Here is a 13,062-nt window from a genome sequence, read left to right as displayed (position 1 = left end):
AAGAGGTCAGCCTGATCTCACATTTGGGGCCAGTATTTTGTCCTTGTCCCAGTCTGAGTCATGTCTTCATCCAAGGAAAAGGCCGAGGGCCCTTATCACCTCAAGTGCGCGCGCTGCCGGAATCACGGGCTCGTGGTGCCACTAAAGGGCCACGCAAAGACGTGTCCGTTCATCAAGTGCCGCTGCTGGAAGTGTGAGCTCATCACGGAGCAGAGCCGCATCAGGGCGCAGCAGAAGAAGCTGCACCGGGACACCGGGGCCCAGTGCGCCGCAGGGCCCAGCACTGCAGGGCCCAGCACCGCAGGGCCCAACACCACGGGACAGACGCCGCACACCTGTAATGCAGGGGCCCCGCAGTCAGGACCAGTGCACAACAGGCCCATCCACGTGTCTGAGCCCTGGGCCCAGGGGCCGGACATGGCCGTAGCCGAGGGACCGAGACCCGGGTCCGGTTCTCCATCAGTGGAGGAGGACGCACCGTGTGAGCCTCGTCCGCCTCCACCAGGTAAGTCTGAATGACATGAAAACAAGAGGGAAAGAAGGAACCAGTCCTCTTTTTACAAGGTTACAAATGGTGCTATTCGTCTTTTATTAATAGTTTATATAATAAACTAGTGATAGTGAAGAGCTATCGATATTATAAGAGATTTTCCACCTTGTGAAGTGATTAAATTAACAGCACAAGCTCTGATATGATCAACCTTAGACTATTGTCCAACTGTTTGGTCTAATACTACAGCAGAAAACATAAGAAAATGACAAACTACTGAACAGGGCTGAACGGCTGGTTATAATTATAATTATACTAAGTTCATGCGTCAGAAATTATACTTCTTATATTCACTGCTTAAATGACTGTCACAAAAATGCCAGATTATTTTGAATGACATAATGTTTAGTGCAGAAATGTTACGAGACATGTTTCTTTGAATAAATGCACATGTTTAAAGTAACTACATTAAAATAACTGCTAATTACAGAGGAATGTCTGAATGGAACCAGCTCCTAAGCATTAACAACAATTAACAATGATTTTAAAGTCAAAGTGTTACTCAAAGACAATCAAGCTGTTGAAATTAAACTACATTAATTAAAGCAAGTGTGTAGAACATGTGCATGGCAATGTTCTCTTTTTATATTAAATAGGTTTTATTTGTCTGAAATAATAATGTTATTGCTTTATTTGACCCCAAGAAGAACAACAGCTTTACTGGAGCTAATGGGGATCCAAATAAAAAATAAACATATTCATATCTTCTAATCATATTCTCATTGATTTTATTTTTCAATGGAAAATAAATCATCATTAAAATTAAAATTGCATTAATTGTGTTTATATTGGCATCCATATAAACAGCTGATGATGGTAGAAGTATTTTTGACTGACATAAATGTCTCTGGTCAGACTTTTTCTACAGGAGGGACTTCAGCCCGGCCCCCCTGCCGCTCCTGCACATCCCGATGCCCTCTCCGTTCGTACACTTCCTGTACGAGGGCCGACTGTTCCCACTGATGATGCCACCTTACGTCACTGTACCGCTGTACCCCCCTCACCCTGAACAAGAACCTGCGGTGAGTCCTGCACATCCCACACGACCTAATGATCAAACACTTTCTCTGTCGCTGGTCCCAGACTCTGAGACCCCCGACACGCTCCACAGACTTTAGACTTTTAAATCTCGGCTCAAATCATATTATTCAGACTGACTGTTAACACTCAGTAATGTAACAAGTTTGTTTTTACAGTCACATATTTTCTCCTTATCAGTTCATTGTGTTTGTGATCAATATTTTGTAAACTGGTTTAAGAATGGCCATGAGTCCTTATCTTTAGTTGTGCATCCTAGGCAAGGCAAATGTATTTATTTACTTATTTCATTTCATACACAAGGCAATTCAAAGTGCTTCACACAACAGGAAAAAAATATTAAAATCACAAAGAAATTACAGACCACATACATAGCATTCCAGACACTCTTTCCCATATTTATTTGACATTGCCGGCATGACATGTGTCTCCGGGATGGACACATCTAATACACTATATGTTGTTCTGCTCTCTAACATTTATGTCTTTATCAGTATTATACAATGGACAACATTGACCTGATAAAAGAGATGATCATCCTTGTGGAGGAATAATATGAGTCAGGTTACATGGGCAACAGGAGAGTGATGGAAACCAATGTTTTGACTGTTTTGTAGTCCCAAATTGTGATAAATGGTTTTATATTTATTTTTTGCAGAACTCAAGACGTGTTTTTCGGCCTCCTGCATCTCCAGAGTCCCACCACCAGGAGGCGCCACACGCACAGGAGGATTCAGACGTTTAATTAAAAAGCATCTTCAGATACTTTAAAACTTGAATTTGTGTTTGTGTTTATCTCCATGTTTATTTACACCAAGTTCAGTGGCTGTTTTATTAAATATGAACATTTAAAGTTTATTTCTAGATAAAACTGTCTAGAAATATTGTTGTTGTTTTATGCATTTAATTATCTGCACAATAAAAATCTTAGTTGAGAATATCTGTAGTGGAATAAGAGTTGTCATTTGCCTTGAACCAGTTTGTCCACCAGGGGGAGTAAAAAAGCCAGACTTATTTACAAAACATGGCTAGTCACAAACAAAGCTTTCTAAATATAGCACATTTTTTGGTCTAAACCTATTGCTCAGAAAAAAAAAATAGAAGTAAATTAGCATGTATGGTTTACAGTTTTACAGTCATTACAACTTTATAATTGACTGATTTAGTGTTTTCAGTGTTGTCAATAGGTGGGCAATGTGTAAAATGGAGATATTATCGTTTATGTTGTTTTGAACAAATGCAAAAAGAGTGTCATACAAAAAAAGATGATTAAAAATTATGAAAAATTGCACTTTTGTGATTAATTTGACAGACATTTCTCATTTATCTGATGATCAAACCTGAACTAATGTGTTTGAGGACATGTTTGAACACATTTTGGTTGGTTTGACATAATATCGTCTGGAGAGAATGACTGTCTTACTGTGGAAGAGTGATATGTTGCATCTCCATGTCCGTCCGACTTCCCTCTGACCTCACTCTGACTTCCCTCTGACCTCCCTCTGACTTCCCTCTGACCTCCCTCTGACCTCCCTCTGACTTCCCTCTGACCTCCGTCCAACCTCCCTCTGACCTCAATCTGACCTCCCTCTGACCTCCGTCTGACCTCCGTCTGACCTCCGTCTGACCTCCCTCTGACTTCCCTCTGACCTCACTCTGACCTCCCTCTGACTTCCCTCTGACCTCCCTCTGACCTCCGTCCGACCTCCCTCTGACCTCCCTCTGACCTCCCTCTGACCTCCCTCTGACCTCCGTCCAACCTCCTTCTGACCTCCGTCTGACCTCTGACACTGAGGTGGTCCAGTTTTGGAAAAGCCCGGCCTAAACAAGAGGGGATAAGAGAAGAAAAAGTGGTGACACAAAGAGGGAAAAGTGTGAACACAGAATTAATCATTCTCAAATTAAATTAACACGAGCAATAATAAAAATTAAAAACAAAAAAGCAATTATATGAACTAACTGTTTTATTAATTGTATTTATTTTAAGCCCCTTATAGTTCTATTCTAAAATTGACCCCAATAAAAATGGAAAGTGTTTCTAAACTCTTTGAGTCCAAACAAATGGTTTGACTCTTTGTGAAGCTGACATTTTTTACAATGCCTGACGTGCATTTATGGATTTATCCATGTGAAATCTAATTTGTACAGATATATTTGTGAATAATACATATTTGAGTTTTTTTAATCTGTGCTTTTGCATGCCAGGATTTGAATCTTGTACAATTGTATTTGTGGGTCATAAAATGTTTCATTCGTCACCTCTGTGGATGTGGATATTTATGAGACAAACGTTACACATTTAGTGAAAAATCTTTGCACAGTTTTGAATCACCAACATCCAGATTCATTCAGAGCGACAAAAGTGCTCTTTTATAAACATGAAGTATTTGTGCGTTACAAAACTACATTGAATCAAACTGAATTTTACAAGATTCATTCTTCAACAACGCCGCCGCCGCCGACTACTACTACTACTAATACTACTACTACTACTGTCACTACTACTACTGTCACTACAGCAACGTAACTGTTTATTGTGTGCATAGAACAAAAGGCAACAAAACGAGCGTTAGAATGTTTTGTTTCATAAACAGATCTGAAGTTGGTCAGGAGTAACAGGAGGATTAGCCTTTTGTCATGCTTTATTGAAGGTGAAAAAGGAAATAAACTCACTGACAAAGAAAGACTGACGTCCAAGAAGTGAAATCTGGACCTATCTGCTAAAAACAAGCTCCGACAAACAAACAAAGCTGTGATCTTCAGAGGTTTAAATGTGTCTTTACAAAAACAATTAGACACATTTTATCATAGTTTTGCCTTAACGAGAGGTAAATTGTTTCTCTGGAAAGTGCAGATCAAAAAATAATAAGGAAATAATGAATAATGAAAACAATGGGGTGTTTTAATACGTCTTCCAGAGAACTGCATCGTGTTACTCTTGCACATACCTGTCAAGTCAAGTTAGTTTTGTAACGCCCAAACACAGGCTCTAATAATAATAATGATAAGAGTAATAAAACCACCTAAATGTAACAATGGCCCTGCTAAATTCACACTCAACTCGTACTCGTGATGCCTCAGTCGGGTCCGGTCACTCCCTGCATGCCATTTCTGTACTTCCAATGAAATGATGCTCCTTTGACTGTAATATTATATAAATTATTCATCACCACAGAGAACGTTCCAAAGTACGGTTTTAACATTGTATTTCTACAGAATACTTACAGAAATGTACGCACTGTTGCTTTAAATTTGCATTCGACTGTCGTTTTGTGGCGTCTCGTCTCCATGGAGATGTTAAACACTTCATGCATTCATTCAATTACAGGCGCTTTCCTTGCTCAAAATCAACCAATCAAACCAAAAATGTGTTTTCAGCGTTGTAATCAGGTGGGTAATGCATAAAATGGACATGTTATCGTTTATGTTGTTTGGAACTAATGCAAAATGTCAATATTGAGTGTAATACAAAAAGAGCTGATTAAAAAGAATGAAAAATTGCACTTTTGTGATTCATTTGACAGACATTTCACATCTATCTGATAATCAAACCTCAACTAATACCATATTTTCCGGACTATAAGTCGCACCTTTTTTCATAGTTTTGGCCGGGGTGTGACTTATATTTATATTTATACTTATATTCTTATACTTACATTCCAGAGCGACTTATATGTGATATGATTTGTGATTTTCACACTTCATACTCCAGTTCTCTATTATGCATTTTTTGGCTGGTGCGACTTATAGTCGGGAAAATACGGTATGTTTAAAAACATGTTTGAACACATTTCTGTTGGTTTGACATAGTATTGTCTGTATATCGTTGTAGAAGAGTGATATGTTGCATCTCCAGGTCTGAGCAGGTCAACATGGGAGTGACACTAGTGAGTGACATCACTTCAGTCAATGCTTCAGTGAGTTTAGTTTGTTTCGTGACACATTCTATCTATGGAGCCCTCTTTATAATTTATAACAGCACAAGTGTGAACAATCAGAAATACATCTGATTCCTCACATCAGATCAGAAATCAGATTATTATCAGACCGTTGCTGTGCAGACCATCGTCTGTGTCGTGTCACGTGGACACGCTCAGGTCCTTAAATGTATCAAACATTGCAGGTGGTCGCGTCTAGAGAACTGTGAGGTTGATGGTTCTCACGGTGTCGTTGGGAAAGCCCCGCCTTCTTCACAAAAATGATACATTTGAGTGGGGCCATAAGAGGTCAGCCTGATCTCACATTTGGGGCCAGTATTTTGTCCTTGTCCCAGTTTGAGTCATGTCTTCATCCAAGGAAAATTACAAAAGGGCCAATGAAAAGAAGGCCCTATGTGACAACTTTGTGGCTATTGTTTTATTCATTTGATTTTAACTTGTTTACTCTTCCTAACTTGTAGTAGAAATCTGTGTTTTGAGTTGTTTAGTCTATAACCTCTGTCTGACTTCTGTCTGACCTCTGACACTGAGCTGCCTGAGGTGGTCCAGTTTTGGAAAAGCCCGGCCTAAACAAGAGTGGATTTGAGAAGAAGAAACACAAAGAGGGAAAAGTGTAAAAACAGAATTAATAATTTTCAAATTCTCAAATTAAATTAACACAAGGAATAAAAACAACAACGAGAAAGCAATTATATGAAGTAACGCTTTAGAATTTGAAACTTTTTCGATCATGGACTATTTCAACTACACTGAATCTTACAAAATAATTTTCGACACAAATTATTTCTTATTTTAAGCCCCTTATTGTTCTAGTCTCAAATTGACCCCAATGAAAATGGAAAGTGTTTCTAAACTCTTTGAGTCCAAACAAATGGATGCCAGGATTTGAATCTTGTACAATTGTATTTGTGGGTCATAAAATGATTAATTCGTCACCTCTGAGGATGTGGATATTTATGAGACAAACGTTGCACATTTAGTGAAAAGTCTTTGCACAGTTTTGAATCCACAACATCCAGATTCATTCAGAGCGACTTTAAAGGTTGAATGGACGAGTCTTATTTCCTCGTGGCCGATTAGTCCTGCCACGTATCAATCATAAAACGCACCTACCGCTCACCTGCAGCCGCGTGCGGCTCATTCCCACGAGCAGCACGTGTCTAAGCGTATGGATCTATCATAATATAGTTCCCTCAGTGTACGGGACAAAATGAAGACGGAGAAAGACAGTTCGAGCTGACTCAGAAGAAGACGGAAATCTACGGGAGACGAGAGATGCGATGCGATCCGTCGACCTAATAAACAAACGCACGTGTGTGTTGTATCAGTCCGCACGGGGGAGTGGCATGAGCACGGGGGAGTGGCATGAGCACGGGGGAGTGGCATGAGCACGGGGGAGTGGCATGAGCACGGGGGAGTGGCAGGAGCACGGGGGAGTGGCATGAGCACGGAGGAGTGGCATGAGCACGGGGGAGTGGCAGGAGCACGGAGGAGTGGCATGAGCACGGGGGAGTGGCAGGAGCACGGAGGAGTGGCATGAGCACGGGGGAGTGGCATGAGCACGGGGGAGTGGCATGAGCACGGGGGAGTGGCATGAGCACGGGGGAGTGGCATGAGCACGGGGGAGTGGCAGGAGCACGGGGGAGTGGCATGAGCACGGGGGAGTGGCAGGAGCACGGGGGAGTGGCATGAGCACGGGGGAGTGGCATGAGCACTTCCGCCTGAGTTCTCAAATCGCCGAAAAATCATCCATTGCGCCTTTAAGTGTTATAAAACTACATTGAATCAAACTGAATTTTACAAGATTCATTCAACAGCAACAACAACGACGACGACGACGACGACGACGACGACGACGACGACGACGACGACTGATACTACTATTGTCACTACAGCAACGTAACTCTTTTATTGTGTGCATAGAACAAAAGTCAACAAAACCTGCGTTTGAATGTTTTGTTTCATAAGGCCTTAGTTATTTTATTACTTGGTTTACAGATCCGCCGCACTTAGATTATTGATTTCTACAATATAAATAAAATAAATTATTTTCATTTTTTTTTATAAAATACTGCCGAAAACGCAAAATAGATGAATATATAAAATATAAATGAAATATAAATGAAATATAAAAAAGCGAGAATTAAGTCAAAAGACAAGAACGCTGTTCAACAATTACCTAAAAAAGGATGAAGCAGAACAGAGTTTGTCTTTCTCAAAAGGTGGATCTTCATTTACTCGTGCACAGTAAATAATCTGTCCTTAACAATGGAATCCGTCCCTAACCCCAGAACAAATGACAAGACACATGCTTTTAAAGGCAGTGGCATAAACTGCCACGTACGCACAAAACCCCATCAAATCAGCTCCAAAGGAGATAAGTGAAAGCATCACTGATGTGACGATTCCAGCTTCTTATTCAGAGGTCCATCGAAGATGTTTTCACACATCATCAAGTCCTGATGCATTAATTGGCCTTAACCTGGATGATTAAGAGGCGCCGGACCGCATTTATCACTAACTCATATTCTTATATCATGTGTACACAGGAAAACAACATAGATAGGTTTGACATGACATGTCATGACCTATTTTTCCACAAAAACGCGTGAAGCAATTTTTCGTCAAGCTCCTGTGAGAGTCTGGGACGAAGCGGCTCCGTGTCTGGGACGAAGCGGCTCCGTCCCTGCGCGGCCCCGGGAGAGCATGAGTCAGACCTCCCTCCATCTGACTTCTGTCTGAGCTCCGACACTGAGCCACAAGTGTAAAACAGAATTAATCATTTTCAAGTTCTCAAATTAAATTAACACAAGGAACGAGAAAGCAATTATAGGAAGTAACGCTTTAAAATTTGAAACTTTTTCGATCATGGACTATTTCAACTACACTGAATCTTACAAAATAATTTTAAACACAAATTATTTCTTATTTTAAGCCCCTTATTGTTCTAGTCTCAAATTGACCCCAATAAAAATTGAAAGTGTTTCTAAACTCTTTGAGTCCAAACAGATGGTTGGACTCTTTGTGACATTTTTTCAAAATACCTGACTTGCATTTATGGATTTATCCTTGTAAAATCTAATTTGTACATATCTATTTGTGAATAAAACATATATGTATTTTTTTAAATCTGTGATTTTGCATAACAGGATTTTAATATGTATTTGTGGGTCATAAAATGTTTCATTCTTCACCTCTGTGGATGTGGATATTTATGAGACAAACGTTACACATTTAGTGAAAAATCTTTGCACAGTTTTGAATCCACGCCCCTGACCCTCTTGTGAAGCTACACTCACACCAGCCCGACACGCCCCTGACCCTCTTGTGATGCCGCACTCACACCAGCCCGACACGCCCCTGACCCTCTTGTGATGCCGCACTCACACCAGCCCGACACGCCCCTGACCCTCTTGTGAAGCTACACTCACACCAGCCCGACACGCCCCTGACCCTCTTGTGATGCCGCACTCACACCAGCCCGACACGCCCCTGACCCTCTTGTGAAGCCGCACTCACACCAGCCCGACACGCCCCTGACCCTCTTGTGAAGACACTCACACCAGCCCGACACGCCCCTGACCCTCTTGTGATGCCGCACTCACACCAGCCCGACACGCCCCTGACCCTCTTGTGAAGCCGCACTCACACCAGCCCGACACGCCCCTGACCCTCTTGTGAAGCCACACTCACACCAGCCCGACACGCCCCTGACCCTCTTGTGATGCCGCACTCACACCAGCCCGACACGCCCCTGACCCTCTTGTGATGCCGCACTCACACCAGCCCGACACGCCCCTGACCCTCTTGTGATGCCGCACTCACACCAGCCCGACACGCCCCTGACCCTCTTGTGATGCCGCACTCACACCAGCCCGACACGCCCCTGACCCTCTTGTGATGCCGCACTCACACCAGCCCGACACGCCCCTGACCCTCTTGTGAAGCTACACTCACACCAGCCCGACACGCCCCTGACCCTCTTGTGATGCCGCACTCACACCAGCCCGACACGCCCCTGACCCTCTTGTGAAGCCGCACTCACACCAGCCCGACACGCCCCTGACCCTCTTGTGAAGACACTCACACCAGCCCGACACGCCCCTGACCCTCTTGTGATGCCGCACTCACACCAGCCCGACACGCCCCTGACCCTCTTGTGAAGCTACACTCACACCAGCCCGACACGCCCCTGACCCTCTTGTGAAGCCGCACTCACACCAGCCCGACACGCCCCTGACCCTCTTGTGAAGCTACACTCACACCAGCCCGACACGCCCCTGACCCTCTTGTGAAGACACTCACACCAGCCCGACACGCCCCTGACCCTCTTGTGATGCCGCACTCACACCAGCCCGACACGCCCCTGACCCTCTTGTGAAGCCGCACTCACACCAGCCCGACACGCCCCTGACCCTCTTGTGAAGACACTCACACCAGCCCGACACGCCCCTGACCCTCTTGTGATGCCGCACTCACACCAGCCCGACACGCCCCTGACCCTCTTGTGAAGCCACACTCACACCAGCCCGACACTTCCCTGACCCTCTTGTGATGCCGCACTCACACCAGCCCGACACGCCCCTGACCCTCTTGTGATGCCGCACTCACACCAGCCCGACACGCCCCTGACCCTCTTGTGATGCCGCACTCACACCAGCCCGACACGCCCCTGACCCTCTTGTGATGCCGCACTCACACCAGCCCGACACGCCCCTGACCCTCTTGTGAAGCCACACTCACACCAGCCCGACACGCCCCTGACCCTCTTGTGAAGACACTCACACCAGCCTGACACGCCCCTGACCCTCTTGTGAAGACACTCACACCAGCCTGACTCCTCCAGTTGTTGAAGTCGCGTCGAGGAAGAGAAATGGCCGGGTTGGAGTGCACCGCCAGAGGCTCCCTGTTCTCCAGGTACGCCCACTGCACCCACCAGTCTGTGATCTGACAAACATAAACGAGATTCAGTCACAGAGAAGAGATAAAGCATCGCCGATCTTTACAGATCTTCAACCAGGGTAAGAAAATTAATTGATGAAAGGGTCTACAATGACATATCATGTTATAGTTGTGGTTCTACTAATGCGGGGAATCTTTCACAACATTTAACTCCTATTTTGAATTATTAATTAATAATGAAAATGTATATTCACCCTAGTACGTATATATTCCCCGGTACCTGTGTTCCCTGGTAACTATGTTTCCCCTTTTCAATGAACGGGGAACTATACTACCATAGTCTATTGGTTCAGGTTCCACATCCCCAATAGTTGTGCATAAATGTATGGTTTTACAGCATAAAGATATGTCGGTGTAGTCCCTCATTCATCCAAGAGTGTTCCATTGTAGAAAAAGGTTCAGTTGTTTTCTATCAAGCTAGCCTCTTGTTCACTATCAGTCCTGGCCTCTCCAAGGGTTCAAAATTCCATTATAAACCACAGGAAGGTTGTAACCCTCCATTCCTGTTTAAAGAATATGCAAGACATGTGATTAATCTGCTCATTGTGACATTTGTTCGATTTATACCGCAGGGTTTTAACTGATAAAAATATGGATTTATAGTATCTTATTCCTACGGTGATACTGATATTAAAGTTTGGTTTCTTAATTTTGAAAACAGTTTTTTATTTTGCTGGTCAGTTGCATGTCTGTAACAAAACAAATATATGCAAAAGTAAATTATTAAAGTATTCTCTAGTTTCTACTTACCCAGTGTACGTGACCTCACGTGACTGTACGTGACCGCGTAGATCTTGAAGATTATTTTGTTTAGAGTTGGACGGATTACTTTAAACTCATTTCACTCTGAAATACTCGTCAAATAAACATCAAACATGTAGTTTGTCCTGTATTTATATTTATTTCTACATTTATTTCTACTACAAGTTAGGAGGAGTAAAGAAGGTAAAATAAAATAGATAAAACAATAACCACAAAGTTGTTACATAGGGCCTTCTTTTCATTTGCCCATAAACGAGAGCTATTTTAAACAGAAGCTTCAAGGTTTGGCTCTAATCTGATTACTTGGATGTATTTAAAAGACAAAATGGACCTACAATATATTTCAAACATATCCACTTTTTTCTTTGCCACATAAATTTGCCCTATTTATAATTTATAGAGGCACATGTGTGAACTATCAGAAATAAATCTGATTCCTCACATCAGATCAGAAATCAGACCGTTGCTGTGAACATCGTCTGTGTCGTGTCACGTGGACACGCTCAGGTCGTTAAATGTATCAAAAATTGCAGGTGGTCGTGTCTAGAGAACTGTGAGGTTGTTGTTGTTGTTGTTGTTTTATGGCGGTTGGCATCCGAGTGTTGCATTACCGCCAGACTTTATTCCCTAGACTTTGTCGTAGTCCTAAAAGTTCCTCTTCCAGTGCCTTGTTTCATGGCGGCTGGTATGACTTTATTCTTCTGACTTTATTCTTCAGAGTTTATTCTTCTGACTTTATTCTTCTGACTTTATTTTTCAGACTTTATTCTTCTGACTTTATTCTTCAGATTTTATTCTTCAGACTTTATTCTTCAGACTTTATTCTTCAGGTTGATGGTTCTCACGGTGTCGTTGGGAAAACCCCGCCTTCTTCACAAAAACGGTACATTTGAGTGGGGCCATAAGAGGTCAGCCTGATCTCACATTTGGGGCCAGTATTTTGTCCTTGTCCCAGTCTGAGTCATGTCTTCATCCAAGGAAAAGGCCGAGGGCCCTTATCACCTCAAGTGCTCGCGCTGCCAGAATCACGGGCTCGTGGTGCCATGGAAGGGCCACGCAAAGACGTGTCCGTTCATCAAGTGCCCCTGCTGGAAGTGTGAACACATCACGGAGCGGAGCCGCATCAGGGCGAATTGGAAGAAGCAGCTCCGGGACACCGCAGGGCCCAGCACCACGGGACAGACGCCGCACACCAGTAACATAGGGGCCCCGCAGTCAGGACGAGTGCACCCCAGGCCCTCTCACATGTCTGAGCACTGGGCCGAGAGACCGACACCCGGGCCCAGTTCTGCGTCCTCCTCCGCCTTCGTCAGGTAAGTCTGAATGACATGAAAACAAGAGGGAAAGAAGGAACCAGTCCTCTTTTTACAAGGTTACAAATGGTGCTATATATGGTGCGTCTTTTATTAATAGTTTATACCAGCAGCGGCTGGTCCATTAAGGGCGCTGGGGCGCCGCCCCCCCTGTCAATCTGCCAACTACGTCAATTTCTTTTTTGTCTAAAAACAGTATAATTTATTCAAAAATATCTTATATTCTTATTAGTGTAAATGTGTAAAATAATAATATATATCTATACATATATATCTATAAATAGATATGGTTGTATAAGATAAGATAAGATAAGATAAGATAAGATATTCCTTTATTGTCCCACATGGGGAAATTTCATTGGTGCAACGCAGGTAGATACAGAGGTAGATACAGAAGAACAGATCACTTATAGGAAGTCTGAAAAACACTTTCAGTAGAAGATCTCCTATAGATAAATAAAAACTCCCATAGACAAATAAATAAATAAATACATAAGTA

The sequence above is a fragment of the Eucyclogobius newberryi genome, unplaced genomic scaffold (assembly GCF_026437365.1).
Source record: "Eucyclogobius newberryi isolate DKJ021-1_F unplaced genomic scaffold, fEucNew1.0.hap1 SCAF_16, whole genome shotgun sequence".
Lineage (NCBI taxonomy): Eukaryota > Metazoa > Chordata > Actinopteri > Gobiiformes > Gobiidae > Eucyclogobius > Eucyclogobius newberryi.
This window is presented reverse-complemented; position numbering follows the sequence as displayed.